Source organism: Acartia tonsa, chromosome 6, assembly GCF_053477335.1.
Source record: "Acartia tonsa isolate MP-2025a chromosome 6, ASM5347733v1, whole genome shotgun sequence".
NCBI lineage: Eukaryota > Metazoa > Arthropoda > Copepoda > Calanoida > Acartiidae > Acartia > Acartia tonsa.
The window spans coordinates 29,938,178-29,951,991 of NC_137265.1; positions in this window are offsets into that span (position 1 = coordinate 29,938,178).

Below are 13,814 nucleotides of genomic sequence, written 5' to 3' on the forward strand. Positions count from 1 at the left end.
GGTATATATATTCTGTAATAATATTTATTTCATGCGCCGACATAGTAAGAGTAGTAGCACAAACTCGAACACATATCCCCCTGGACAGATATTCAGACAAAGATTTGCAATGTCAAATTTCAAACAAGTTTATCTATACCCTTATTGCTGTAGAGATACTTTATGTATTAAATGTAATTCATTTCAATGAGAAACAAGTAAAATTTAATTTTCAATCTGTTAGGACTTAAACCATTAGACTTTAAATCTTCATTTAATAATCATTTATACCCTTTCACAAATTAAACAGGAACAATTATGTGCATTAAGAATCACAGACCGACATACCTTTATCAACAGCTTGTAGAGTACCTTTGTTAATCATAATACTCTTATACAAAAAAAAACAAAGCTTGAAGTGTAACTATATTCTATCACTAGCCTCTGGGCGCTTAGACCCAAGAAGTTTGATCAACCTATTTTTGTGTTATTTAAATTTAAAAAGAAAAATTTTTAAAAAAATTATTTAAGGGGGGGATTTTTTTTTGGGGGGGGGATTTTTCATTTTTTTGGGGGGTTGGGGGTGTCCCACCCCCCAAGAAAATAGCTTAAAACCATCACAGGACCAGTAGGTATATTCCCTGAAGAGCAGAGCCCAATCAGTTCAGTGGTTACTGAGATCTTAAGCTTCAAACAGAAAGACAGACGGACAGACAGACAGACATACAAACATCGTAATACTTTGTAATATAGATATAAGACTCTAGCAAAGTATACAACTGTTCTGTTGGAAGGTGGAAGGAGGTGAGTCAGTCAGTGAGGAAAGAGGGTACTTATATAACTGCTACGCCTCTATTACTGAGAGCAAGCCTAAAAGTAGTTTAAAATTGTCAAGGTTTTATTAATTTTATGAGCTTTACCTATAATTAAAATAAAATATTACATATAAGCCAGGGATCTTAAAGGATTAGACATTGGCCGATAAATTGATAAAAATCCCCACTGATAATAAGCAAAATTACCTCTTTAGTACATTCCAATTAGTCGTTGAAACGTTTAGACAGTCAACTTAGTGAACCAACCAATCAAGTTGTTAAGTTAGCGAATAAGAAAACGTTATTATAAAACTTTGTTGGAGGGTTGTAGTCGTTTTCTTTTGGTCTTAACCCATCCCCTGTTAAATAGCCTAAATTCTGCCATGGACCAATAACACTTAGCCTAAAACCGACGTTTGCGAGATATTACAAGAAATACACATAAATATTAAACATCTTGCTACTTTAAAATACAGATTTTTACAATGTTTAAAAGTGTCAGAGTTTTATCAATTTTATGAGATTAAAGTATAATTAAAATTTTGATAGAGTTGCACACTCTTCTTAAAGAGAAACTACATATTTCATTTTAAACTAGCGGCTACATTACCTAGCTTTTAGGGAATAATTAGCTACTTCTATTAACACTTTTATTAGAGTTAGATTTATTGCTGAACGTGAACATTGCCTAAACATTACTTGATTAAAATTGAATAAAATTATTAAAAATAAAATGATTTTTAAACGTTTATTTATTAAAGTTGTACAGTTTCCATCCAAAATTATGGTGCTCCCTTAGTATTGAAATTTAAAATTTAGGTTATGTTAAAGGCTAGGCTATCCCTATGTTGCTAGTAAGTATCCAACTGAACCTAACCTATCATAAGCAAGATACCACAAAAGACATCCATCTTACCGAACTAAAAGAATTACAAGGGCACAAGATTTAAGGGAACGGTGCTCCACTTTTAGCCTGGAGAAAATTGCCAATAAATCAGTGATCTTATTCTTAAGGGATGAGACAATGAACGATAAATTGTTGTACATCTCCAACAATTATTACACCTTCTATAGATAATAATTAATAATCATTATTAAAAAGTTTGTTCAACACCACCGAGATTCATTAAAAGTCCTCAAGCCAAAGAATAAAGATACATTACAGTCCAATAACCCTTCTCTCCCTGTAATAAATTACTAATTGTAATTTGAAAAGTTTTGTAAAAGTTGTTGATACTTTTAGATTACTGAATTCTCACCAATAAAGAATAATACGCAATATCGACATTTTCACAGCAAATCGTTTCTTTAATTAAACTCTTTTATTATGTCAAAAACTATTGTTAATAGCAGTAGTTTATAACGTTGAGGACAACGGACATGTTAACGATGTTAATATTAGATAGATCAGCTTTGGTAACAGCATTTTATAAATTACATTTTGATTTTAAATACTAAATTTATTTATCATAAACTATCATATTTTGAATGATTATTCTTTTTTTTTGGTGATAAATGAAATCGTTCTATCCATTATAAACTCCTTTTTCTTTTTGAAAGATTAGCTCTTTTTCATATTTTCATTTCTGTTTTAATCATAAATTGGACAATATTATTGTTCAAAAACAACAATTTTTTATATTATTTCGATCCAGGATTTTAAATTTATAAGATAATAAAGCCAGTATTGTTATTTATAACAGGATTTTAAGAGTAAGTCATTTATGACCATTTTATAGCAATTTGTTCGACTGAAAGCGTAAAAGTAAATAATGTTTCGACATTAAAATCCTAGATTAATGTCCACAAATTTTAGCCCATTGATTGGCTTGTTATATAACAGCAAATCTCTTCTATTATTTCTACTGATAAACATCAATTTATCATCCATTGTCTTATCCCTAAACATACCTGAGTAAAAACAGATCTACATTAAAGAATATTATGAAAGATATAAATGTGTATTGTGTATAGCTTATTCCTGTTAAACCTGGGGCCTTTTGTTCACATTCAATTTAAATCGACAATATTCAAAGTTTCATAAAAGGGTTGAAAGCTAACATAAAAGTAAACTTATGTCTTCAAGTAACGCCATTCTAATAATTTCATTATTAACCTATTATTATGCTGATATAATAACAACACTATAGTCTAACATGGTATATATTAAATTGTGACATTTCTATTTTTAATGACCCCCTTATCTAATACTAAAAAGTAAAATGACATCAACAAATTTAGCCCTGTCGAAAAATTATTGGATAAAAGTCCTAAAGGAAAAAGATAACTAAAAAGTAGGTAATGTTTTCTTTCTTAGGGAAGCGTTGCATTTGGCTCGACAGGTTTTAGGCTATTTTTAGTAGGCTACGGGAAGGGAAGAGGCATTAGACTGTTTATCATACTGGTACCCAAAGTTATACAAAGACTTTCTCTCATTTGTTGTCTTAAAAACTTTGGATACTTTATTGCTTTGTATAAAACTAGCCGTAGGCAAATTTTCTAACAATAATTTTAACAGAAAAGATGTACATCAATTTTATAGTCTATTTTCTTATCCCTTTAGATCCATGGGACAACTTGAAGATTTCTAAGGATTTTTTCCTCTATGGGTATATATCCTATAAGAAAGCGTCTGTGTATAATTACAGAATATGAGTATACACCACATATGACACTTTTTTACAGTTTTACATTTTTATAAAAATACATGTGTCAAAATAAATATACGTTTACTTTTTAATTATAAAATTTTAGGGTAGAACGGGAGGTAAAATGTATCATGGATTTTAAGGATAAGTAAAAAGGATGATAAACAAAATTACCTCCCCTGACTCTGTAAGTTGAAAGTATTTGTTGAAAATACTACTAAGGTCACCAAAGCAAAATCCTGTGCACGCCATTGGCTTTAAAGCTTCGCTTAAATATATATAGTATCCAATTGCGCATATACTGTAGTCTTGTAGAGATACTATGGGCAGATTGCTTCTACTATTTCTACTATCCTATTTCATTCTAACAGACGTACTCTACTTATCAAGAAGCTGTGCTACCAAAAATAACCCCTTATTTTTGTTTTAAACAGAAGTTTAAATTAGTTAAAAATATAACAAGGATGATATTTTCCTTTAAAGCAAAGCTCAGTAAATTATTCAAAATAATAATAATCATAGAGTACCAATCCTTTGATATCGAAGTTATTAAAAGTCATAAAATAGTTTTAAATAGATGTACATACCTTTCGACAAAGATTATAGTGTAACTACGCTTCCTACATAATACCTCAATGTTACAGGAATTTTCATAGAAGGTTTTAACTCTTTAGAACGATTCTAAAATGTTCAAATTCATTGTCAAAGCTATCCGTCCTTCCATATAAACAGACATATATAACCTAATTAAATGGAAAGCTGCGATTCTATAATTTAACAAAGCCAGAAGCACTTTTAATACTAATCATTAAAAATATGAAATCTGAACCCAATATACTAACGGCTTATTATTTCAAAGTCCTTCAGCCGCTAATTGGATTGACTACGGCCAAAGATTTTTTAGCGTCATTACTAATTTATCCTGCAACAGATTTGTTCTAAATGGTAGATAGTGATATTTATTAGTAATTTAATTTTTTGGTTCTGTCATTGGTTTCCTACATGCGGCTAGGTGTTTATGAACTGACAAACATACGAACGTTCAAGGAATACAGCTAATTTGAATATGGCGGATTCTAGCGGCTAGACGGCTGACAAGCCTTGCGGCTGCTAATTTAGTTGTTTTCATATTTGTACTAATACCCAGATTTTAAAATATTATAAGGTTAAGATCTTGAGTCAAGATTGATACTTAAAAGTGGGGAAAAGGCAATTTTCAATGCAAGCCAAAAAGTAAATAAAATGTTGTGTCCAGCTATCTATCTATCTAGACAATGAAAGATCAAGTGATGTACATCCCTAATGATGATACACAAAATTACTTCTTCTGTAGATTAGATTTAGTAATTTTGACACTCAACTTAATGAAACAACCAATCAAAATATCCAATTAAAGTCTCCAAAGTTGTTAATCCAACTAATGAGAAAACTGTATTATAAAACTTTGGGGACTAGTGCAATAAACAGTCCAACGTCCCCTCCCTCCCAGATATACACGTAAATTAATATCTATGTTTCTCGCTCTGTCTATCTATCTATAAATCTATCTGTCTGTCTGTCTATCTATATATCTAATAACCTATCAAGTATTTCTCAACTTAATAATCAAAGCAAAGTCTCTAATTTTTAACCTTGTAAATAAAAAACTTGATTTTTAAATCCAGATACAGCCATAATAATTACTTATATATTACTAAATCAAGAATATTAAAGCTTTTACTTCAAAATATAATAAAAATTTAAACGGTCACAACACGAGAATAGAAATAAGAATCAACATAAGATAATTTTAATCACTTTTTACTTATAAATTTATTTCTTGTTGCATTAGCAACTAATTTACTGAATATGAAACAAGTTTTTTATACCATAGACAGTTAGCTTGTTTGTGCTGCGCTTTTGATAGACATAATTACCCCTATTTTCTTAAAATATACCTTTATGAATACATTAAGAAGTGGAAAAAACAGAAAATACATAAAAATATTTCTGATCCCAATATTATAAAAGTCAAAGTTTTGACTTGTTTTTCAAAGTTTCTAGATTTATGGGTATTTTTAACACCCACAGCATATTAAATGGATGGAGAAAAAAGGTGTAACAGGAGGGTGAAGGGGGTGAGGGGTGAGTACAGATGTTTTTCGAGGGGGGGAAGAGGTTAAAAATTTTGACGAGCAGTAATAATCATAAGTGTGTATGTGTGTGTTCGTGTGTGTTTGTATATGCTACTTAAAAATCAAGAATATAAAGATTCAAAGAAAATTTGGATTTTTTTGTCATCAATTGAAAATATAAGCTTATATTCAGTTACCTTGTTGAAAACAATAATTCTGACAGGCAGAGTAATACTGCAGCAAATTAGTTGGCGAATAATTTCTTAAAGCTTCTTAAGCTTCTTAAAGCTTATTAAAGCATCTTAAATGGTTTTAGCCTATTTTGAATTAAAGTCTTTTGGCTGATTCAAAGCCATTTTTCTTCCTCTTCTCTTCCGAATACAGGGGTCCTAGATACTAGGTGCAAAGCATTTATCATATTAAAAAGAAATGAAAGGAACAGAAGAGGTGGAAAACTAACTTTTTGAGTAGCTCAACTCCCAAGCATAATAAAAGGGGGATGGCAAGATGGAAAGTATGAAAAACATAGTTTAATACGCTCCAGGGAGAGAGGGGACATTTGACTCTAAATTTGACTAGTACCCAAAGTTTTAAAATCACATTATCTAATCAGCTGGCTAAAGCAATGGGCACTTTTAATGAGTCACGCAAGCAGTATACAAACTTTTAAGTAATGGAGTTTGATCTTTAATTCGGTATAATCTTCAAGACCAGTAATTTTGTTTATCATCATAGTGAGCTTACATCAAATTATCGTCCATTGCCTAATCCCTGAACTTGTGAACACAAACAGGGAATCTATTTAAGATAATAAGTAGATTTTAGGTAGGATAAAAATAACTTTGATAACAGTTTTTCAGGCCGTTTATTTGATCTTACTTTAAAAAACATGTATAGAAGCAAAGTACTACAAATTTCCCAATTCATCTATAACGTCCCATCGTTTAAAAAAGTACAGCGCTCTATATTCATACAAGCTTATTACAAATTTGTCCTGTTTGCACAACTGTATTTACTGGTACTCACAGTTGTATAAATACAATAGTTCTGCTAATGCTTGTCTAATGTCTGTATTAAAGATAACTGTTCTTTTTGCATACACTGTATTACAGTAACTATATATTTTTCTATATTTATATTTTTTCGTTGTTTTTTGACATAATTATCCTTGTGTTTCATAATTTTCCCCATCCAAAATAAAGTTTTAAAATGATATGTGTTGATCAACTTATATACAATTTTAACTTCCTTTCCAACGCGCAATGTAAGCTATACAATTCTTTAGTTCCCTTAGTATGTCTAAGAAATAGCACTTTTCCATTTTTATTGACATTTTTAAAACTAAAAGTTTTACTTAACTTAAATTAAACTAAAATAAATGTTATTAATTGTGACTTATTGTTAATACCTGTTAAAAACTAATATTACTTTCCTTTTTTCGACTGATAAAATACTTTTATGGTAGGCATTACAAAATAGAATTTCTTTTTAATTTTACAATTAATTAAATGAGCTCAAAGGTAATATCCTTAGAATAATAGCTCAGAACCTAATCAAGATTGAATATTAGATTGTTAGACCAAACAGTTGATTTTCTGAAATTTTACAGGACACACATACATATAGCTAGAAATAATTTTCTATATTTTGAACATACTTTTGAATGTTATGGATTTGTATGTTCTTGTTAGTTATCTACCTTTAACACCCAACATATGGGTTATAATTAGAGCTTTTTTCGTGTTATATCTGTAAAAGCAAAGTTTTTATACATTTTAGATAAGTCTGTTCGTTGGTCCGTTTGTTATAACGGATGGATTTTAAGATAGTAATGTTTTAGTAAGTTGATTTTTGAGCTTTAAATTTTGAAATAAATTAACTTATCTATCTATGTTAGATTTCTAGAACAATTAGATAATTTGCTTTTGTGAATGCCATCATCCTTGTTAGTATCAATATTTTTATTTTGACACTAAGTATATCATTCATGTTTTTGGATGCAAAGCATCTCAATAACGTTAACTTTCTACTTTAAAATTTTCTTTTAAATGCATTCAGAAAAATGATTACCTTTGTTTGTGATACTTTTGATTATGATATCCATTTTTGGGATCTTCGGGGATAAGACAATGAAGATAAATGGATGTACACCCCCAAATAGGATAAGCAAAAATTTTTAGTTATTATTAAAAAAGGTTTGAACAATACTAATTTGTGTAAGCCAATCAAGATTTAATTGACATGAGTACCCAACGTTTTACAGTTAATATATACGTGAATATCTTTGTTAACCCGCGACCCTGGCTCAACACGTAGCGCATCCGCTCGTCGTCGGGTAGGTGATAGGTTCGAATCTTGGTCCGACACCGCGTCATAACTAAAGACGTTAAAAATGGTTCCCAATGCTACTATGTCAGATGCGCGACGTAGAGTGGGGGGAATGCCTTGGCCCAAAACAGGCGCAACTCCCTACCCTGCACAGTTAGGACTTCTCAGACAAAGGTCGTGCAACTCACAGAGTTGGTTGTCTGATGGGTGAATGGACGCTTTACACCGCAATCATAAGTATTGTATGTATGTTCCAAGGCGCGTGGACAGAGGTCTAGTACCCGAAGCGACACCTAGCCCCCTAGAGTCTTAACTCTTAAATGTCTTTGTTCAGCAGTACAAATTACAGTCTCTTCCATCCAAAAAAAATATAAAGTTTTACTTTTAGTATATTACTTTAGAATTTTATGAAAATTAAATAAAAATTGATTTATTTTAACAAAGTAAACTAATAATAAATTGTAATTTTATATTCCATATGTTTGTAAAGCGTAAAGCTTTTCTTAAATTAGGTTTTATCCATTTGTCATTAAAAATATTAGATTTCTAGACGTTATTGTTTAATAATCTAAAATACAAAAGACATTTGGATTTTTTTCAGAATCTTATTATTCACCGTTATTGTGTTATCTTAAAACATAGTTATAAAGTAGTAGAATGTCCCACCCCCCAAGAAAATAGCTTAAAACCACCAAAGGACAAATAGGTATATACCCTAAAGAGTAGAATCCGATCGTATCAGTGGTTGCCGAGATCTTAAGGGACGGACGGACAGACATCATTCTACTTTGTATTATAGATTAAAACATTGTTTGTTATTTATTGTGCTACTTTTTAACATTATTTGTATTATATAATATTTATGTATATGTGGTTATAGTTCAATCTAGTTTAAGTTTATCATTTGTGATGCTTCGCTAATTGATTACGATGTTGTCCTTGTATTTTATTTGTTATATTTATTGCAATCAGATCAATAATATTCATTCTACACGTATATAGGTAATAAAGGTTCGAACCCGCACCTGTTGATTGTTCAATTAAAAGTTGGGAAAGATTTTGGTGAAATAAAATAATGAATTGATGGTAGTTATAGGCTTTTTAGTGTCAATATATGATTCTTGGCACCTTAACGTAGTAAATATGCATTTTCTAAAAATTTGTATTGGGATTATAACCATACCCCCCCACCCCCCTCCCACAAAAAAAAGAGCACAAAAAAGCAGTCTTCACAAATCAGGTGAGTCTGTGGCATTTTTTACGCTAAAATGTGGGTTTTCACCCATCCCCCAATATATATTTAACCCCTAGGTTAAGGGAAATCTGCCCCCCCCAAACAAAAAGCTTGAAGGGGGATGGAGGTTGATTTATAAAAAAAAACCATAATCGTATACCATCACCACATCACTTAATTTAACATGAAAACTGTCGGCTGAAGATCCCTGGACAAATATATAATGACAAAAGATTTCTAAATGAGTTAAAGTAAATGAAAACACTTGTGGTTATAATAATAATATATAAGTGACAAAATATTTCTCATTATCTCCACAATGGCAATAATAAGTTTTTAATTTTCTACTAGAATTAAATTTAAATGTGTACGAGTATATAATAAATACAAATGTTCCTTAATTCAAATATGTCTAATAGCCTGTCTCAAAAAAAGAGATCAATTTTTGATGGAGGAGACATTAAAATAAAAATTATACTGGCACCAAAAAAATTATAATACCCGTAGTATCATTCGTTGGCTTAAGAACTGTACTCAGACTAGCAATGTCCAAACTTATGAACCAATAATTTTATTTATCGTCCAATAACATTTTATTTCAATGTAAATGACTAAAATCTTAAAGTTGACATTATATTTACATCGATATAATGTTCTTTTTCTCCAAACAAAATTTATCGTCAAATAAGTATATGTATATCTACAATGGTTTTCAAAATTATAGAATGATTGCATATTGAACAGAAGAATCTTCACAAAAAATTTCAGGCGTCTATTTTACATACAGACAGACATACTATGGAATTATAGAATAGACAGTTAGAAACAGTTTTATTGAGCCAGTCTAACGCACATAATACGTATTCTTATTGTCATTGTCAGAGAGGTTCAAAATTTTAATCAGAGATTAACAAAAGAATTTTCATTTTCTATAAATTTGTCTGTCTGTCTAGCTGTCTGTTGGTCTGTCTGTCTAGCTGTCTGTTTGTCTGTCTGTCTAGCTGTCTGTTTGTCTGTCTGTCTAGCTGTCTGTTGGTCTGTCTGTCTAGCTGTCTGTTTGTCTGTCTGTCTAGCTGTCTGTTTGTCTGTCTGTCTAGCTGTCTGTTGGTCTGTCTGTCTAGCTGTCTGTTTGTCTGTCTGTCTAGCTGTCTGTTTGTCTGTCTGTCTAGCTGTATGTTGGTCTGTCTGTCTAGCTGTCTGTTGGTCTGTCTGTCTAGCTGTCTGTTTGTCTGTCTGTCTAGCTGTCTGTTTGTCTGTCTGTCTAGCTGTATGTTGGTCTGTCTGTCTAGCTGTCTGTTTGTCTGTCTGTCTAGCTGTCTGTTTGTCTGTCTGTCTAGCTGTATGTTGGTCTGTCTGTCTAGCTGTCTGTTGGTCTGTCTGTCTAGCTGTCTGTTTGTCTGTCTGTCTAGCTGTATGTTGGTCTGTCTGTCTAGCTGTCTGTTTGTCTGTCTGTCTAGCTGTCTGTTTGTCTGTCTGTCTAGCTGTATGTTGGTCTGTCTGTCTAGCTGTATGTTGGTCTGTCTGTCTTTGTACGTATGTGTGAACAAATTTTCTTTATTTTTTCTATTATTAATAATAATTTAATTCAAATGTATAATGAACTCCATAAAATCTGTCCAAAAACTAGAGTTTAAACCTTAAATTAGTTGGACATACTGACTTTGTGAAAAACGGACAGAAAAAAGATACAGAGTAGTCCCACTTTTTGGAGGACGTTTATACTAATTAGGTATACTGTTTTTAATGTTGCTGCGGTACTTATGATTATAATTGTTCCTTATGTTTATTGCAAGTAATTGCTGTCTTTTTAATAGAGTTTTTCAGTAATAAGGATAATATGTCTGCAAGTCCGTAACAAAAAGGTCTAGGCATGTTGTTAGGATTGTCTTGCCAATTTCAAATGTATCATAATGATTCTGTAAGTTCATTTTAGAAATATGGGTTTTCAGCTTTTTTAAAATACAAAATTGTATCTGATATAATCATACATTTCAACTAATTTTTGGAATACGGATTCTTAGGTTCATTAGGCATAATGCTATGAGCGAACATAACTTCAAATCAAATCTAATCCATATGAGCATCTTGTATTCAGATTTCTTGAATATTAAATGCATAATTACTCTTCATTTGTAAATGTTCGTTTGTCTTACATTATAATATGCTCAGCGTTGCTTTTATGGATGTTGTCACCCTTGTTTTCCTTATTATTTCTATTGATTTAGAACCTCATTACAAGTGCATTATTCCTTCTTACGGTGCTACATCAATTCCCCAAGTGTATGAAATTATCAGAATCGCAATTTATCGCTACAGCACATATTGCCCTTTCTTTTTATTTTACTCCCCTCATTAAACAGTCTCTGTAATATATATATGTCTTTTGATTATGTCTTTTGGCGAATATGAAACAATTTAGAACCTAGTAAAAGTGGCTGACTTAGATTATGACGTCAAAAAAATTAACCAATGAGAGGCCACTATAAATTTTACCATTGGTTAATTACAGTGTATACTGGCATCTCATTGGTTAATTTTTTTTGACGTCATAATCTGAGCCAGCCACTTTTACTAGGTTCAACAATTTACAGAAATGATTATATACGGATGTAATGGAACATCCCATCTTAAGTGTTTAATAAGAAAATGATTTTCTATAAATAGATTCCTTGTATTGTTAGATTGATTGACATAAAACCTTAAAGTCATAAAATCTGTATACCTTCTACTTTAGTGCTTTCATTTTATTTTATTCTTGAACACAGAAACAATCCCCTAACCGAAACTAAAAATAACTCATATTGGCCAACCTAATCATTTTAAATAAAGCTTGTAAAATTGTGCCTTATTGTCCTAAGATCACTAACTTATCAACATGTTTTTAATAGACGTACTTTCGGTTAAAGCTTTCCAAGTATGTAACTCTATTTTACCAATTACAGGAGACTTATTAAGAATTAGGAGCATGCATTCGCAAAAATAGTTATAATTATGACAATTTTTTTTTTAATTGACAAAAAAGTAGTCGTTTTAACGATAATGGTGTCTTTGAAATTAAAATCTTAGCTACTTTTAATGTGCGTTTGTCGGTTTTTCCGATTTGGAGAAGATATGGTGTGAAGATTTGCCTACTAATAAAAAATAAATCTCTTTTGAACTTTTCTGCCAATCAAATTGTTTTCATAGAAAGTCTCCAGGCCCCTGCGGAGCTATATTTTTTTATTATTATTAACTAAGTAGGGAATAATATCTAATTATCCATTATTAAAAAATATTAAAAAGCTGTATTTACAATCAGGTTTTTTTTTGCAAATAAGGAGCTTTATTTGCTAATAATAATCGTTATACCTTTAAATTGAATAGGAATTTTCCTAATGTACAATATTTAAAACTATTGCTAATATTTTTTTATTAAGGTTTAATAAGGATAAATCAATACGTCCGCCTTTTTAGAGGCCTCTAGGGGCGTATTGTGTTATAAATAGACTTAAGGACTCTCTGGTAATGATTGAAGAGTTCCTAATATTTCTAAAGTTTACCCAACTGTCACAGGAATTATTATACCAAGTTTGAAATCGATTGGACAATTCCAAGATGCCTAAATTAACAATCATAGCTATCATATACGGACTGTCTGGCCCTAATTGTAAAAAAGCTTCGTATATAGAAATAATAAGAATTGTTTACTAATTAAGTAACCTACGTGTTTACTTATCTACATTTAATCTCTGCAAAACATAATGAGGATTATATAACAAGTAATAAAACATTCAAAGCTAAACAATAGAAAAATATATAAATTGCAATTATTAATAACAAGAAAATATCTATGCATAAGAAGCACAGCAACGATAAGCAAATGATTAATTTTGAATGGTAAAGTATTAAATTTTAATGACAAAAAGTTAAGTAACAGCAAAGCCAGTTGAATAACTTATAGCCTGGATAAATTAAAATTAGGAATGTACATACGTTCGAACATTCATAACCTACTTAAAGAGTAGCTTCGCTACTAATAAATGAGAAAAAAACATGTTAAACGTAAGGGTTTCTAACAATAGTAGAGATACTTTGAATGAAAAGCTTTAATAAACACTTCAAATTTAGTGCAGTTTTTTAATTCTATGTTTTAAAATTACAGAATAATTAATAATTTTTTTTCTTGTAGATATTTACCCCTAAATTAGTGATTAGTAAGATGGGTCTAAGGAATTTATTAGGGTGAATACTTCTTTTTAGTACCGAAGCTACTCTTTGATTCATATATAAATTGGTTGCCGTTATTATAAAGCTAATACGCTTATTTTAATAAATTAAACCTACAAAAACTGTTAGAGACGCATTAAGCTTTATATTTGTTTAATTAAAAAAATTGAAAGGTAGGGAGTAAATGGAGAGCTTTTTTCAGGGAATAAAGAACTAGGGATGACATCATACGCAAACAGAAGGGGGCGTAATAGGGTTGTAACCCCCCCTCTGAATATTTATATTTGGTAGGCTTTCCTTTTCCATTTTCCCCCTGCAAGTTTTTAATTCCTGCGTCAAACCCTGTAAACGCCACTGATGGACATTGCCTGGTATTGACATATTTTTGTTTAACGTAAGAATAGTTTCTACTAGAAACCTACATCCACCAATTTTAAAATACCTTTCTATCATTGTCCAATAGAGTAAAAAGTCTTAAATAAAGTATAAT